This window comes from Chiloscyllium punctatum, chromosome 3, assembly GCF_047496795.1.
Source record: "Chiloscyllium punctatum isolate Juve2018m chromosome 3, sChiPun1.3, whole genome shotgun sequence".
NCBI lineage: Eukaryota > Metazoa > Chordata > Chondrichthyes > Orectolobiformes > Hemiscylliidae > Chiloscyllium > Chiloscyllium punctatum.
Genome location: NC_092741.1, coordinates 73,612,619 through 73,629,943, shown reverse-complemented (window position 1 = coordinate 73,629,943; position 17,325 = coordinate 73,612,619).

The window sequence follows — 17,325 nt, the reverse complement described above, 5'->3', positions numbered from 1 at the left end:
TGTCCCTGCTCTTACAATCTATGCCATGACTGATGAAGGCAAATGTCTTGTATGCTTTCCTTACCAGCCAACTAATCTGTCCTGCCACCTTCATGGATCTGTAGACCTCTGTTCCTCTGAGCTTCCTAAAGTCCTGCCAGTCATTGATAACTCCCTGTCTTTTGCATCTTCCAAAGTGCATCATCTTATACTTATCAGAGTTAAAGTCCATCTGCCACTGTTCAGCTCATCAGACCAATCTACCTATGTCCTCCTGTAACCTAAGACTTTTTTCCTCACAGTCAGAAACCCAGCCCCCTCAGCAGCTTGGTGTACAACTCATCTAGACCTGGGGATTTTTCCCTTTAAACTTGCAGTGGCTCAGTTGTTATCACTGCTGCCTCACAGCACCAGGGACCCGGGCTCGATTCCAACATCGGGCGACTGTCTACGTGGAGTTTGCACGTTCTCCCCGTGTCTGCGTGGATTTCCTCAGGGTGCTCCAGTTTCTTCCTACAATCCAAAGATGTGCAAGTTAGGTGAATTGGCCATGCAAAATTGTTCAGGGATGTGTAGGTTAGGTGCATTAGTCAGGGGTAAATATAGGGTAGGGGAATGGGTCTGGGTGGGTTACTTTTCGGAGTCGGTGTGAACTTGTTGGGCCAAAGGGCCTGTTTCCACACTGGAGGGATTCTATGTATCATCCACAAACTAACTTATCATTCTACCCACATTTTTTTTTTGTTTTTGTTTATGCATGTCATGAACAATAATGGACCCAGCACTGATCCATGTGGTGCGCTATTGCACAGTGAACTTCTGTCACACAAATAGCCTTCCACCAGAAACCTCTGTCTCCTACCACTAGGGCAATTTTGGATTCATCTTGCCAAGATCCCTGGATCACAAGTGCTTTTACTTTCTTTATCAGTCTCCCATGTGGGACCTTGTCGAGGATTTTGCTGAAATCCATATAAATTGCATTACCCTCACATGCACAGCTATTCACATCCTCAGGAAAAGAATTAAAATTTGTTAGCTGACAAAGCTATACTGACAATCCATGATCAAACCTCACCTCTCCAAGTGGAGATTAATTTGCTCCTTTAGAATTTACACCAATTGTTTCCCTAATGCTAATGTGAGACTCACTGGTCTATAATTCTCTGATTGATCTTTGTCACCCTTCTCAAAAAGTAGAGCCACATTAGCTGTCATCCAGTCCTCTGACACCTCTCCTGTGGGTCATAGCCCGATAATTTCCTTCCTCACTTCCCACAGTGGCCTGGCATACAGGGGATTTTTCCACTTTTAAGTTCACCAAAGTTTCCAAAACCTCCTCATTCCACCTGTACCCATTTAAGAACATCATAGTCTTTCTTCACAAGTTCTGTATCTGCATCCTCCTTTCTCTAAAGTGAAGGCAGCTGTTCAGTATTCATTTAATACCCTCTCAAAGCCTTCCTGCTCCATCCACAGATTGCATCCTTTGTCCTTAATGAGCCCTACACTTTCGCTGATTATTCTCAATAGAATTTCTTTGGATTCTCCCCTAATCTTACCAACCAGTGGTTTCACATGTTCTCCCTGCTCTCCTAATTGCTTTTACTTAGATTTCCCTGCACTTCCTATATTTCATTTGGGTCTCCTTTGATTTGTTCCATTTTCCTTCTTATTCCATCCCGAATATTTCTAGAAATCCAGGTTTCACTGGATTAGTTGTTCCTACATTTCACCCTCAAGGGAAAATGTTGGCCTGTGCCCTCACCAATGTCATTTTGAACATTGTACACTTTCTGTTGTAGTTTTACCCAGAAGTACTTATACCCAGTCTACTTTGGCCAGTTCCTACCTTATTTTAATAAAATCTGCCTTCCCCCAATCCAAAAGTCTTTTTCGAAGGTCATCTCTTTCCTTTTCTGTACCAAATTTAAAACATATGGTGTTGCATTTACAACCACTAAAGTCCTCCACCACTGCCACCTTGAATATTTGTCTGCTTCACTCCCCAGAATTAGGCCCAAAATTTCAATGTCCCTTGTTGGACCTTATACATGTTGATACAAACAACTCTTTTGAATAAATTTCAAGATATATTACCTCTAAATCTTTCACAATGACTATCCCAAATAATGTTCAAGAAGTTAAATCCCCCAATATAATTACCCTTTATTAAAAACACACCATATACGCTCCTCTATTGCTTGGTGACTGTATGGGGGTATGTAAGACACTCTCAAGCAATAGGTCTTCTCCCTTTTTATTGCTAAATTCTATCTACAAATGCTCATTTGAAGACCTTTCCAAGATATCATCCCTCCTTCATGCAGCAGCTAACCCCTTAATTAATAACTCAGCACCATCTTCTCTTTCAGACCCTTTTCTGTCACATCTGAAGATCCTATATCCAGGAATGTTGAGTTGACAATCCTGACCCTTATTCAACCACGTTTCTGTATGGCAATAAAACTGTAATTTCACAGCTCAATCCACACTCTTATCTTACCTGTCTTACCTATAACACATCAAGTATTAAACTAGAGGCCATCCAGTCTTGCCTTACTCCACGGAAACTGAACATGGCTAAACTCTTGTCTGCTTTGGTACCTTTTCTAAAGTACTAACACACTGTGTTCCCTCCCCCTGCCTACTAGGAAGCAAGGTTGAAGTTCAACTTGAATTTTCAAATTGATTTGAGGGGCAAGGTTTCTACAGCCCCACTGAAACCCCCTCCCCATCTCTTTTCACCCACCTTTAAAGTTCATGTCCTGTCCAATAAAATGTCTTCCAATGTATCCTCATTCTCTCACTAGCAAATTAAATTGATGATTCCTTTTCTCTTGCTTATCAACCAGCACTTCTATTGCCAGCCTATTAAAACACTTTATAATTTCAAAAGCTTCCATAGATCATTCCTTAGGATTCTTGTTCCTGTAGTATTTTGTTACTTTTAAAAATTATATCCTCATAAATTTAGTTTTTTTCTCCCTCTCATAACGTGGTAAAGATATGCTCTATCAAGTGATCCTATAGAGTCACAGAGTCATATAGCACAGAAACAGACCCTTCGGTTAACTTGTCCATGCCAACAGACACCTGTATATTGGATATCAATTTCCATGAGCGTTTTCCATAAGTCTATGTGTAATCAACTAGGAATAACAATGTTATCACTATTTGTACTCTGTTTCCAGGTATCTATGAATTCCTTCAAAAATATGGCAAAATTAAATGGTTAGATCAGATACCATTTAGATGAATTATAATGAGGTATTGTGCAAAAATATTGTTTGAATTTTTTTGATCAAGATGATAAGAGTTCATTTCACAAAATCAGTATGATCCCACATTCTATCATGGGTGACAACCCCTTTGATCTTCAAGGTCATTTAAATTTGTGTTGACGTTAACTTTAAAATCTTTATCGAACATCCCCAAAATGCTCTCTTTCAAAGAGAGGAGAGCAATCCGAAAAGATGATGAAACAAAACCATAGCTACCAATGCTATATTTGAGTCAGTGGTACAATGATTTTACTGATACAATTCAGTAATACATTGGAGCTGGTGTTGTTGCAAAACTCTAAATGTTCATTCATGTAAAACACTTCCTAGCTTTTGACTTTGCTTTCTGACTTGCATTTTCAAAGTGTGGTACAAAACATAAAACCTCAGAAGTATTTTCTCACTCTGCATAAATTCGAGGCCTTTGTAATCCCCAGTCTGCCTTTTCAGCAGGACTTGACAGAAGATTTCCTGTCTTTTTCACCCTTCAAATCCGGAACTTGAAAGAATTAAATCTCTCCATAGATCAATGAGATTTTGTAATTTTGTATCCATGGGCCTCACACAAGTCCTCCTAGTCTGTCCCTTTGTCCTTGCTCTGTGTAACCTGTGCTATTCGTCTCTGTCAGCCAGTGAATCTCAGCCCTTGCACTCAAGAGACCTTTGCTGCATCACCCTTCTCAAACTAAACAACTACTTTGCACATTATTGACTGATCTGAGGTGTAATACACTTGGCCTTCAACAAGGTCAAAGAGATCATCAAGACATAGGTGTACAGTGAGAATTTGAAGGCATAACCTTATCCATTCATCTAATTTGCAGTGGATACAATTTTGGATAAAAAGTTGTGCTTTTTCAACAGAAAGATTGAAGGAAACACTCTTGATTAAAAAAATAAATCATATTTTTAAAAGCTAATGAGGAAAAAACAATAATTTTTGGAAATTTAATGTTGAAATATTGATGATTTTAAGTCAAGAAGGGTTAAAGTTTCCAGTCATGACCTTCAGACTGATCTTAAAACTGAATGTCAAGAGCTTTCTTTGTTGTTCAGCTGTAATTTACCTACTGAGTAAAACTAATATTTTAAGCTTTTATTTTAAAACTTTGTAGTTTGTATTGAAAGCTTTTACTTTCACTGTCAATTAAGTCAGTTATTTATTGAACTGAATTATACATTAACCAGAGCTTCTATGTTTTTGAGCCTTTCAGTAGATATTCTACACAAATTCAGTATCATCGATCACTCTTATAAACAGACTTTACATCACCCACAATCTGGAATGTTTCTTTATTTGCCCTCAAACTGGATAATTGATTGTGTGATCTGGGGATTAAACAGGGAATCATTACTGCTGACTTGATAGTTTGAATATGAGCTCAATTCGAATGAGAGTTAGACTATAAACAAATGGGCAGTTTACTCAAATAAAACTAACAAATGAATATTCAGTGTCAAACAGTATGTTTTGCGATAATTGAAAACTTAATGATCCTTAATCCTTGATTCATATTCAAACAAAGAAAAATCCCCTGAACTGTCCTTCAATATAATTAAGTAACTAGAAACGAGTGTTCACCTATCTATGTTACAAGCTTATGTTTAAGGTGACATATAAGAAACGTGTTCAAAATTTTGGATCAATGTTATGAAAAAAATGAGAATAAACTGCTTCCACTGTTGGAAAGCTCAGTAACCGGTAGTGCAGGAACTCTAGGGTGTGCACATTTATTCTGAGGCTAACATTTCAGTGTAGTATCAAGGGAATGCTGCATTGTTGACGTTGTCATCAATTGGCTAAATCAGGTGGATATAAAAGATTTTGTGACATTATTTGAAGAACAGCTCAGAAGATCACTTGGAGAGAATCTGAATGATGTAGCCCATGGTGAGATGTGTGTTAGAATCAGGCAACAAGCGTAGCAAGGCTCAGCTTGACATCAAAATTATCTTGCTCCATGTTTTTACAAGCGATGTGGCAAGATCTTCACTAGGTAGTGGTGAGGGATTAGCACTTGTTAACTCCAAAACTCGCCTTGCTAGTCCTTGCACTCTTACCTTATCAAACTTGCCAAACAAGACTAACATTATGAAACTTGAACAAGGTAACTCAATTCTGTAACTGGCAGATTCAGTTTGCCAGTTACACTGAACCACCTCCATGTTGCTTGCAACAAACTACAACACAGGGAAAGATACATAGGCAGCAGCCACACTCACTCCTCCATAGACATTGGCACTTAACATCTGTTAGTTCATCACAACCATCCTGATATTTCACTGGCATTGCGACCTGGAAGCACACAGTACATTGCAGGGTGCAACAGCAACTTGCATTGAAAGACTTGCAGCAGGGACATTTTGCACACAGGAACAGGCATTCAGCTGGCACATTGGAATACTCTGCGCCTCAGAGATGCTTGCTCACTGTGTACCAAGCTGCTTGCTCAAACTTCCAAGCTGTACCTTGCCTTGACTTGCCATGTTGTGCAATGCCAATTCACGTATTCTCTCAGCCAGATAGTTTATCTTGCTGCTAAGCAGTCCTCAATATAAGGAACACACATCTTACTGGTCAGAACTGTGTTATGCCAATCTCACACCTGCTCCACGTGCCAGAAGCTTGCACGACAAGCAGACAGTATTCATAGACAGTAGGCAGGCATGTATCCAATTCTTAAGGATCTAGTCATCACGACTATCAGTCAGGGTTTCCTGGTTCAGTAAGGTAAGGACAATCTCCTGTAATTGTCTAGGGGACCAATTTGCTGGGGGACCTCAGTACAATCATGAAGTGTCCTTGTTTACCCATAAGCTGCTCCCTGATGGTGTGACAATATACAGAGCAATTCAAAATCAGATGCATTAAAGTTACAGTCAACCACATTGCGTACAAATAAGAAAAACAAGATGTCCTTCTTCATCCCTGTCACCAAAATGCCCTCAATACATTTTCTTTCTACTACATCTAATTGTACTCTTACGGGGCTGGAGGAAACCTACTCTGATGTGGGGCCATTGTCACTGGAGCTTTAGAAGAAAGACCATGTCAATGCTTGTGTTTAGACAATACCTAGGGTTATCTAGCCAGAGGCAAGATGACCTTCTTTGATTTCCAGGGGTCAGATAGGGTTAGGCCATCCCTGCAATGCCCTGCCAAGGGCTTGAGCATGGTTCCTCCACTGGCTAATTTCCTCCTGACACCAACCTGTTTTCTTGACATATTGTCCTGGCACCATGCCATAGAGTCATAGAGAAGTACAGCATGGAAACTAACCCTTCGGTCCAACTCGTTCATGCTGACCAGATATCCCAACCCAATCTAGTCCCATTTGTCAGCACTTGGCCCATATCCCTCTAAACCTTCTTATTCATATACCCATCCAGATGCCTTTTAAATGCTGCAATTATACCAGCCTCCACCACTGCCTCTGGCAGTTCATTCTAAACATACATCACTCTCTGCGTGAAAAAGTTGCTTTTATATCTTTCCCTTCTCACTCTAAACCTGTGCCCTCTAGTTCTTGACACACCCACCCCAGGGAAAAGACTTTGTCTATTTATCCTATCCATGCCCCTCATGATTTTATAAACCTCTATGAGGTCACCCCTCAGCCTACGATGCTCCAGGGAAAACAGCCTCAGCCTATTCAGCCTCTCCATATAGCTCAAATCCTCCAGCACTGGCAACATCCTGGTAAATATTTTCTGAACCATTTTATGTTTCACAACATCCATTCAATAGGAAGGAGACCAGAATTACACACAATATTCCGAAAGTGGCCTCTATTCCTGAGGACTAATGACTGGGTGATGGAGAGTAGGTGTGTGTGACCCTTCGGTGGTCCTTGAGGATGCTGGGCCTGGACCTCCATGGCAGCATCCAACCCGTCCATCGAGGTAGACAGTTGATCATTTGAGTCACTGAATGGATGTAGATCTGGGCAAGGAGGGCCAGTGCCTGTCACAGTTGCCTGCTGCTGCACCTCCCTTTGGATTTGTGTGAAGTGCCTGATTCCTGAAACCACTGGCTCCTCTCCTGCCTGGGACTGAGCAGGTACCTGGTCTCTAGCAGTCTTCCAGATGTCAGCTGCCTAAGTCATTTCTTCCTCGCCAGCTGCGGGTCTGTCACAGTGCGGTGCTCACCAGATCATGTAACCTCACACCTTATCAAGGTGGGCTGGTGGGGGTGCAGGGGATAGACATGCCCATGCTTCCTATACGGCCTCTGTCCTCTCATCCTCAGAGGTCGGGGATCAGTGGGGCTGGGTTTGTCACAAAGTTTGCTGATCCTAGAAGACAAAGAGAGAGAGGCACTGTGTCCTGTGTTGAGAAGTGGCGTCCAGTAATTGAGAATTACATGAATGATAGTGGCATGCAGAGTGCTACTTGTGTGTTTGGAGAAACAGGAATGATTCAGCATCCCTTCAGGAATGATCCCAGTCTTCTCCTGCAAGGACTGAATTTATCTCCTTAAAGGAGGTAAGAAGCCTGATGTCAGGCACTCCTCTAACTGTCTGGCCTCTCTCTGCTGACTTCTCCTGCAATCAGAGGGGGTTCCTAATAAAGAGGTTCATGAATGAGGCTCCAATGAGTAACACAGCTGTCAGTGTCAGTGCTTGAAGGTGAAAAGTTGTGAAATGGAATGAAAAACTGTGGAGATAGCACCAAGTGTGTGCAATTTAAGTGATATGGGAGGACAAGGGTGGAGAGCAAATGGGGAAAGATGTTGGAGACAACATTGAGAATGGTGGAGATGTGTGTGCAGTGGTGTGAGTGTGAGGTGGTCAAGAGATGAGTGTAACAATTACCTTGGCAGAGTGGAGAAAGTCACTGACCTTTTCAGTGCACTGCTGGCTGTGCGTCTACACTGTGACCCAGTGACCAGCTCAGAGTAGGCTGTGCTGGTACAATCGCATCTCAGGGAAGAGGACAGCTCCCCTCTGTGACATTCCAACCACTAGGATCTCCAGGTCGGTGAATGGCAGTGCCACCTTCCCCTCTTCTGACATCTTGTGGACATGTCATTCAACAGGCAGGGCAGATTTGAATGGCAATCCTTATCTGGGTGCACAGCAACATTTTTAAAATGGTGTGCATGCAAGGAATGCCGTTGTTTGGGTAAATAACCATTCAGTGGTGATTTGTTGTAGGAATAACACATGGTAAGATGGCATGCATGAGAGATGCCAGACGGATAGGGTGGCCAACTAATGAAGCACGTTTGGTAAGATATGGTGAAAGAACTTGCTAGGCCTTGTGGAGGAATCCTCCAAACATCTCAATGCCAAAACAAAAACATAAGATTCAGATTGTTGGGAAATGATTAACTGCTTACTCATTTGCAGTTATGTAAACTCTGCTGTCTTCAAATAGGTCACTACTTTTGGCTATATAGAATCAAGGCAATTTTAACCCTCTACAAGTGGATCAATTTGTTTTGTTTGACTCATTCTTGCTCAAGGCTATTTGGGAATAGACAATAAATGATGGCTGTGTCAGCAATGCTTATATAGCAAGAACAAAAAAAGACTCTTGGCAGGTGACTCTCTTTCAAAGCAAATCCATGATTTGAGGTCCTATGATATGCCCAGAGGCTGTCATAAGATGCTACTTGAATACAAGCACTTTTTAGGTATCAGTTCAGACTGTTATAAACTGTTTATAACTTTTTATTGAATCACACTTTCTGACACCTGTGCCGCAGAATAACAGCTGGTATAAAAATAGCCTGAGGGAAGTCACTGTTGGAGGCATCAATGGGCAATCACTTCAAGTTTTCATATGACAGTCTTCTATTTGCTGTTTTCATGTGTTAGCAGTGGGTTGAGAGAGATGATCGAGAAATCTAAGAATATGCAATGTGTAATTTTGAGCTATGGTTTTATTTCCAGTTATTTTGCTGCACAAAGATAAATATTTTCTTTTTCTTTGGAGCTTTCAGTAACTTACAGTAATTTCAAGGCTCATATTTCCTGCAAGTACAGAATTGCAATGACAATGCAATACCACCAATCATTGACCTTATTCAGTTACGGATCTATAAAATGCTTTTTTCAAGCAAAAGAGTTTTTCAACTGAAAACAGAGGAGTGTTATAAATCCAGCACATCAAGTTTGCCCATGGTTTGTGATAAAGAGCTTCACATTTGTGTAATCTGGTTAGTTTCACTTGTGGAGATGTTGCACAGATGTTATGGCAATCAAAGTTCTTCAGCTCTAGTGGCCTTTTACTGATTTGCGTGTGTGCTGTGGAGAATCCGAGACTAACAGCACTGAATGAGCAAAGGAAGCAGACCATAAAGTAGCCATCAGGGTAAAACCAATGGGTCAGTGATTTTAGGAAGTGTTCCAATGAAATAAAAACATATAGCTTTGTCCTCTTGCTCCTACTTTTGACCTTTCTTTTGGGTCTAATAGACTTCAATCATCTTACATTGAGTTTTAAATTAAATTTTAGGCTCTTCAAAGTTGAGCTGGGAGGTAACAGGGAAGGAGTTGGGAGGTAAGCCCGATAGCTTGCCACTTTTAAGAAATATTCCCAGACTCACACTGACTCACTCACTCACTACTTATGCACTCACTACTCTCTCAGTCTCTCACCTTCTCGTACAAACTCTCACCCTCTCACATGTTCTCTCTCTCTCTCTCTCTCTCTCTCTCTCACACACACACACACACACACACAAAACACAAAATGGGGAGACATCACAAAATGGGGAGACATCAGATAAACTAAGAATGCCCTTAGTGATTTTCTGGTAAGAGCCCTACCTCTTTTGCCTCTTCCAGGAGCATGGAGGAGACAATTGGTTGCAGTGATTGTAATGAGGTCAGCCAGTGAACCATAGAAAATATGAGTGCCCTGATTGGGACCATCAACCTGGTCCAATTAGGGAGTCCTGTCTGACAGACATAAGCAGGAGGGTCAGGACTCTTTTCATTCTGACAGCTGGCTGTGAGAAAGCGGACCAAGATCAAGTACTATGCATGTGTAAATGAAGGATGTCTTAGTGATGTGGAGCTATCTCAGGGATGATGAGAGAAAAACACACTTCTTTCACTTGCAACAGTCATCTTTGAGTCGGGGTAAGCATTTCTGACATTATGCTATTATTTGGGAAGCTTGACTCATTTGATCTTGCCATCGAAGACTGGGCCCAGAATGTGGAATGAATGTGTTGCTTTTGCTGGATAAATGACATTGGGGGAGATGTAAAGGAATGAGTAAATCTTCTGACAGCTTGTGGACCCACAGCTTTTTTGGTTATTAGGAGACTTACTTTCCCTGAGACACCAGATTAAAAACATTCAAGAGTTGATAGAGTTAAGGAATATTACGACCTCAAGACTACTCTAATTCTGAGCACTATCGATTTTACTCTGCAAATCAAGAACCAGCAGAATCCGAATCAGGATTTCTGATGAGGTTATGATGACTGGCAGAACTATATGACTTTGGTTTAACCTTTAATGAGATGCTGAGAGATTGCTCAGTATGTGGGAATAATGATGCACCCATGCCTACTAGCTGAACCCAACTGGACTTCAAACAGGCACTACGATTAGTTTTATTGTTGGAAAATGCTACAAATGGAGCATGAGTTACAGAGTATTCTGATGGCAGTTGACCAGGAAGCAATTGCTTTACAGGCAAAAGTAGAGGCAGAAATCAGAAGGTTGGAAAGCGAAGAAATCATCAAACCTGTCCAGTTTGCAGAATGGGCAGCACCCGGTTGTACTAATTGTGAAGCCCAATGGGTGGTTCACATTTGTGGAGATTTTAAACCAATGGTAAACTGCTTTTTGCAGCTGAATAAATACCCAATCTCTTATGTAGAAGATTTATATGCAAAGCTGGCAAGGGGAAGGACGCGGTTCCTTTACAAAGATGGAAGTGAGCCATGCATATTTGCAATTGTGGTTAAATGACGATTCACAGAAGTATGCTACATTTAACACTCATAACCAATATACAAGACTGCCATTTGGGGCATCATCAACCTGAGCAATTTTTCAGTGAATGATGGAAAATATTTTACAAGGTCTACCCCAGATCCCCACTTATCTTGATGACGTGCTAATAACAGCGACCACCAATAAAGAACATTTATAGAGCTTGGACACAAACCTTAGACATTTCCCCAAGGTGGACATAAGCCTTATAAGCCAAGTTCAGTGGGCATCCTCAATGACGAAGAACATTCAGCCCATTAAAGGACCTCCAGAGTCAACATGTAACCAAGTCCAGGGTTTATCCCACCATTTCAATGAATGTGGTGGTGGCGGGGGCACGATGGGAGTAATTTTTGTCCTTGTTGGCACTCTGGGCACTGCCCCACTGATATAACTATGTCTGCATCCTATCCTGGCCTGCAGGTATAACTTCTCGCCAAAGGCTCCAAGGTCCATACCAGAGCCTAGTTCTTTCCTTGGATGGTGAATTATTATGAAAAGTTCATACTAAACTGGCCTCCATCTTGCACTTTTGCATCAACTCATAAAGAAGTCAGCCTTGGAAATTTTCATGGAACCAAGCCATAGTTTTCATGGAATTTAAGAAACAGCTTTCATTTTCTAAGGTGTTGGCACATTATGATTCCACGTGAGGTTTTGAGATGCGAGGCCTCCCCATATGGCATCAGTGTGGTATTAGCTCATAGATGATTGTCCCGAGCAAAGGTTGCCGCCAGATACTGGCTAAACTCCATCAAGGACATCCAGGAGTGGATGTGCATGAAACTCATTCATTAAACACAGGAATGATGATAGAAAAACTGTGCACATCTTTTACAATACATGGACTCCTAGAAGTGTTGGTCACAGATATTGGGTCATCATTTACCAACATGGATTTTGAATATTTCCTGAAGTTGAATGATATTTGACATACAAGGACAGCTCCATGCCATCCATCATTCAATTATCTGGCAGAAAACGCAGTCCAAACTTTGAAGACAGACTTAAAGAAACAACCTGCAGTGTCATTAGATACCAAACAGCACCTGTTCCTGTCTGATTATAGGACCACTCCTCATGTAAATGCAGGGATAGCTCCAGCAGAGTTACTAACGGGGAGAAGAATTCTATAACAAAACTTTTCCTCACTTGTCCTAATATCTCCTTCTGTGGTAAGACAACAAATTTTGTTTGGTGACCATTTTTGTCACCTTGAATAGTTTTACTAAGTTAGAATACTAAATAAATAGGTGTTGTTGCAGCTGCAGGTACAGACAGTGTAAAAGTTATAGAAAGCACAGAATTCATAAAGTGCATTCTGGAAAATTCTTTAGCCAGAATGTTAGCAAGCTTGACATGAAAAGCTGAATAGCAACAATACTGGACTACCATCAGGGAACAATTGAGGAGGCAAAAGAATTATAAGTGGAAGAATTCTTTTATACTAGTGATTATAATTCAGAATAGTTATGGAAAAATGATAGAATAGGTGTAAAGGTTGTAAATTGGGGCAAGGTCATTCTTAGAGGAGAAAGTGAGGACTGCAGATGCTGGAGATCAGAGCTGAAAATATGTTGCTGGAAAAGCGCAGCAGGTCAGGCAGCATCCAAGGAAAAGAAGAATCGACATTTCAGGCATAAGCCCTTCTTCAGGAAGCAGTTACTTAAAGAGAAATCAGTGCCATGCTGAAGAGAAATATTCAAGAAGGAGTTTCAAGGTGTTCAGGATAAATACATTCCCACAAACGACAGAATGGGTGAATCTCGATTTCTGGATGTGTAGAGGGTGAGATGAGGCAAAAAAATGCTTATGTCAAAAACTGAGAGCTTAATACATAGGAACCAAGAGCAGGAGAGGACAATTCAGCCTGGTCTGCCATTTGATACGATCATGACTGATCTCATCTTGCCCCAACTTTACTTTCTTGTCAGCTCTCCATAAACTTTCAACTTATTTCTAATTAAAAATCTATCTGTCTTCTCCTTAAATTTTCTTAATCCCCCAGCCTCCACCACACCCTGGCTCTTGAATTCCATAGGTTCACAAGTCTTGAAGAGTGCACAAAGTATGGGGGTGAAAATAAAAAGAAAGCAGGGGAGGCATGAGAAAATACTGGCAAATAAAATCAAGACAAATCCAAAGATATTTTATTAGTGCATAATGAAGAAGAGAATAAGTAATAAATATTATGGACCATTGTAAACAAAAATAAAACAGCCCATATAAAGATGCCATAGATGTGGGTAAAGTTCTTGTTGATGTCTTCTCAAAAATGAGGTGCAATGTCAATTAACCATTTACCAATGTTAGTTAAGGAGGAAGACTATGCAAAAGTGAGGACTGCAGATGCTGGAAATCAGAGTCTAGATGAGAGTGGTGCTGGAAAAGCGTAACAGGTCAGACAGCATCTGAGGAGCAGGAAAATCGATATTTCGGGCAAAAATCCTGATGAAGGGCTTTTTCTGCTCCTCAGATGCTGCCTGACCTGCTGTGCTTTTCCAGCACCACTCTAATGGAAGATGATGCTGTCATTGGAGAGGATTAACATGGTAAAAGAGGAAGTACTAAATAATTTGGTATTTTTGAAAGAATTTGACAGATGTGGATTAAGAAATTGTTAGCCACAGCAAGAGAATACCTAGGAAGTGGAAGGATAGCATTGTGTGGTAATAGGGACCTTGGAATACACAGGTCAATAAACTGATTAAGATAGTACATGGCATATTTTGACAGATGTTGCTTGACAAATCAAATAAGTTTTGGTGACTGTCTTACCACACATTTGGAACATTATTTTTAACAAATTTCTCAGCAGAGAATCATTTTTTGCAAGGGTTGGTAATGTGTGTGGAGTGAAAGTTGAAAAATCCAAGGAAAAGTTGCAGACCTCCTGATTTTGTAGGGTCAGCATTTGTTGAAAACCTTGATCTTGATCCTTGCAGGACAGACTTGATCAGCAGAATAAATAGGCACAAGAAAATTTATCCTTCCAATATTGACCTGACACTAGTGCTGCTACATGCCGATCAAAGTTAGGGCACAGTCCCCGTCTGCAGCTAAACGCTATATTTATGCTTTATCTTTGTCTGACCCAAGATCAAAATACTGCCAGCTATGCAAACACAGAAAGGTAGGAGACCAATAATTCCAATAATGATCTTAACTGACCAATGAAAACAGTTTGCACCTAGTTAAGAAAAGAATCTGTCTCCAGAAAATTTAGTCCTTAATCCGTCCAGCATCGGTATTTTATGTAGACCCCTTTTAACCAAAAGGCTGAGGCACATTAAAAGATATACCCTTGTGGCAGCATCTATCTAAGACATACATGATGAAACAACACCAATCTGTGTGGTTGTGCACCTCTGAATTATACAATATATTCCATTGCGTCTGGTTCTGCTCAAACCTTCTCATGAATGTGGATGCTGCATATCCTGTAGTTTCTTAAGATGAAACCTTGCAATTCTGCATTGTCCTTAAAATTGCTAATTACATCAGATTGGCTTAGGTACAGGTGTGTGAAATTGCTGACTGATTCAATTGTACCATTGTGGCTGTTCTACCACAGTGGGTATGGATTTAATTTCATGAATTCTGACCACACTGAGACTTGTCCATATTAGTAGTTCTAGCATTGCTGCACTATTGGTATCGACCATGTAAAATACTTCATGGTAAAGTTATACCATTTGTTGAAGCACATGACTTTCAGGAAACGTAAGTGTAATATGGTGACTATGTAACCACTGTCAATTGTTGGAAAAACCTATCTGCTACACTAATGTCCTTGAGGAAAGAAAATCTACTATCCTCACCTGGTCTGGCCTACAAATGTCTCAAACATCAATGTGTTTGACTATTAATTATTCTCCAAGAAATAAATTATGAGCAATAAATACTAGTCTAGTCTACATCCCATGAACAATAAAAAAAAAAGTTGGCACTATCTCCTGTGTTAATTGAAGCTTTTAAATTATGTCATCATGCTTTTTCAAGGTGTATGAGATTGATTGTATAAACTTTCTATCACCTTATACCATCAAAATGGTAAATGAACTTAACAACCTGGTAAGCTTGTACATCTTCTGAAACTTGCCTTTCATATGGTTGACTCTAAATCACATGAATGTGTTTGCATTTGTGTATGTGCATGACATTTTCTTTGCTGCTAGTACTGTCTTGTGCTGTCTTGTTGGTTACCCGTGTTTTGTTTATGTCTTTGTAGGTAGTTGCTTGTCTTTTTTTGGGAGTAGAATGCAATGTTTGTTTTGAAGCACTGTGGAGGGTGGAAATCAGAAACAAAACCTGAAATTACTGGAAAAATGTCAGCAGGTCTGGCAGCATCTGTGGAGACAAATCAGAGTTTACATTTCGGGTGCAGTGACACTTCCTCAGAACTCAATGTTTGTTTATTTCTTTGGCTTGTTTTGTTTTTTCACTCCTTTTATTTTGCCTTTTTCATTGTTGCTGCTCATTTTCTGATCTTGTCTATTCACAATTGATCCTTTCAGGCTTGTAGGAGCGCTAATTAACACAAGGAATAAAACAATGAACTAGCCTTTTTCCAGCTTACCTTTCTTAGTGCAGAAGATTATTGTTTTCTTTAGCTGTATATCCTTGTAACTATTTTGCAGAGAACATTTGACTGTTTTAAAACTGGAACTGCAGGCATTCAAGGTTTTCCTTTGAAAAGACTTAGGACTTCTAATTTGAAGGAACTCAGATTTTAGTCTGAAAAAGAAACCCTCGCTTCTGGCCAGTAAATTCCTATTTTACAAATGTGTTCCCAGATCTGATACTGCTCATTCTCTAAATTCTTTGATGTTGGAGGCTGTTGTGTAATTGATGTTCAATGCCATCTTAAAGAATCTGTCATTGAGTTTCATTTTTTTTTTCATTGATGCCCAAAGCTGCTAACCGTAGTGTACAATTACCTCAGCAGGATATCGTTACCTAACAAAGCAAATTTTATGTTATGCATGCTACTGCAAGACCAATTGACTTTGATAACAGCTTGCCAATACAGAGGAACCTTGATTATCCAAATATCAATGATCCGAAATTTGCATGATCTGAAGAAGATCTCCCAATGGAAACATTACATCAAAGAGGTGTTACCAACACTGATTGCATCTTTTGTTTTCAGTGATTAAAAGTGGATTTGGCTGACTGAAATGCTGTCAAGAACAGTCCGCAACATGGATGGGACCCAGGCACCGTCTCCAAATGACTGACCTCACATCCTCTCTGTCTCTCCCCACACTTTCACTGGAGATGAACACAGGGGTGTATCCTAAACCCTCAGGGAGGGGGGGTAGCGGGTGGGAGTGCGCGGGGGCGCGCGGTGGAGAGCGAAGGGTGGGGGTTGTGGGAGGATGCAGCACGGTGCTGCTGCCTACTCTCCTGAATGGGGAGACGACATAGCAAGTACTCACTCTGTCAATCCCATTGAAGTGAAGCAGCGATGGGGAGAGGCTTCAGCAATGCTGCAGGTCCCTTACACATGAGTGTGTGTCTGCTCCGAAACTAACCCTGAGACAGAGAGAAGGAGCAAGGCAGGCAGAGCGAGAAAAAAAAAGGAAACTTCTGAAAACTCTGAGACCCAGAGGAGAAGCAATGAATCAGTTCTCTGAATAATCAATTATCTGAATGAAATATGCCCGCCCTTCTTGTTCAGATAATTGAGGTTCCTCTGTATATCTAAATATTACCTCAGCCACATTTGGCTTATCATTTAAGCTATTGGAGTAGCATGCTTCTATTGGCACATCATGTTTAAATTGGCCCAAATAACAATGAGATCTGAGGTATTTATTCTCTCAGACTACATGCAATGATATGAACGAGTCTCTGAAGGACATACTGCCACACTGTCAGTGAGATCTACTAGGAGAAAGTGAGGGCTGCAGATCAGAGTTAAGAATGTGGTGCTGGAAAAGCATAGTAGGTCATGCAGCATCCGAGGAGCAAGAGAATCAATGTTTCAGGAATAAGCCCCTCATCAGGAATGAGACTTGTGGGTTGGGGCTGAGAGGTAAATGGGAGGGGGTGGGGTTTGGGGGATGGTAGCTGAGAAAGTGGCAGGTGAATGAAGGTGA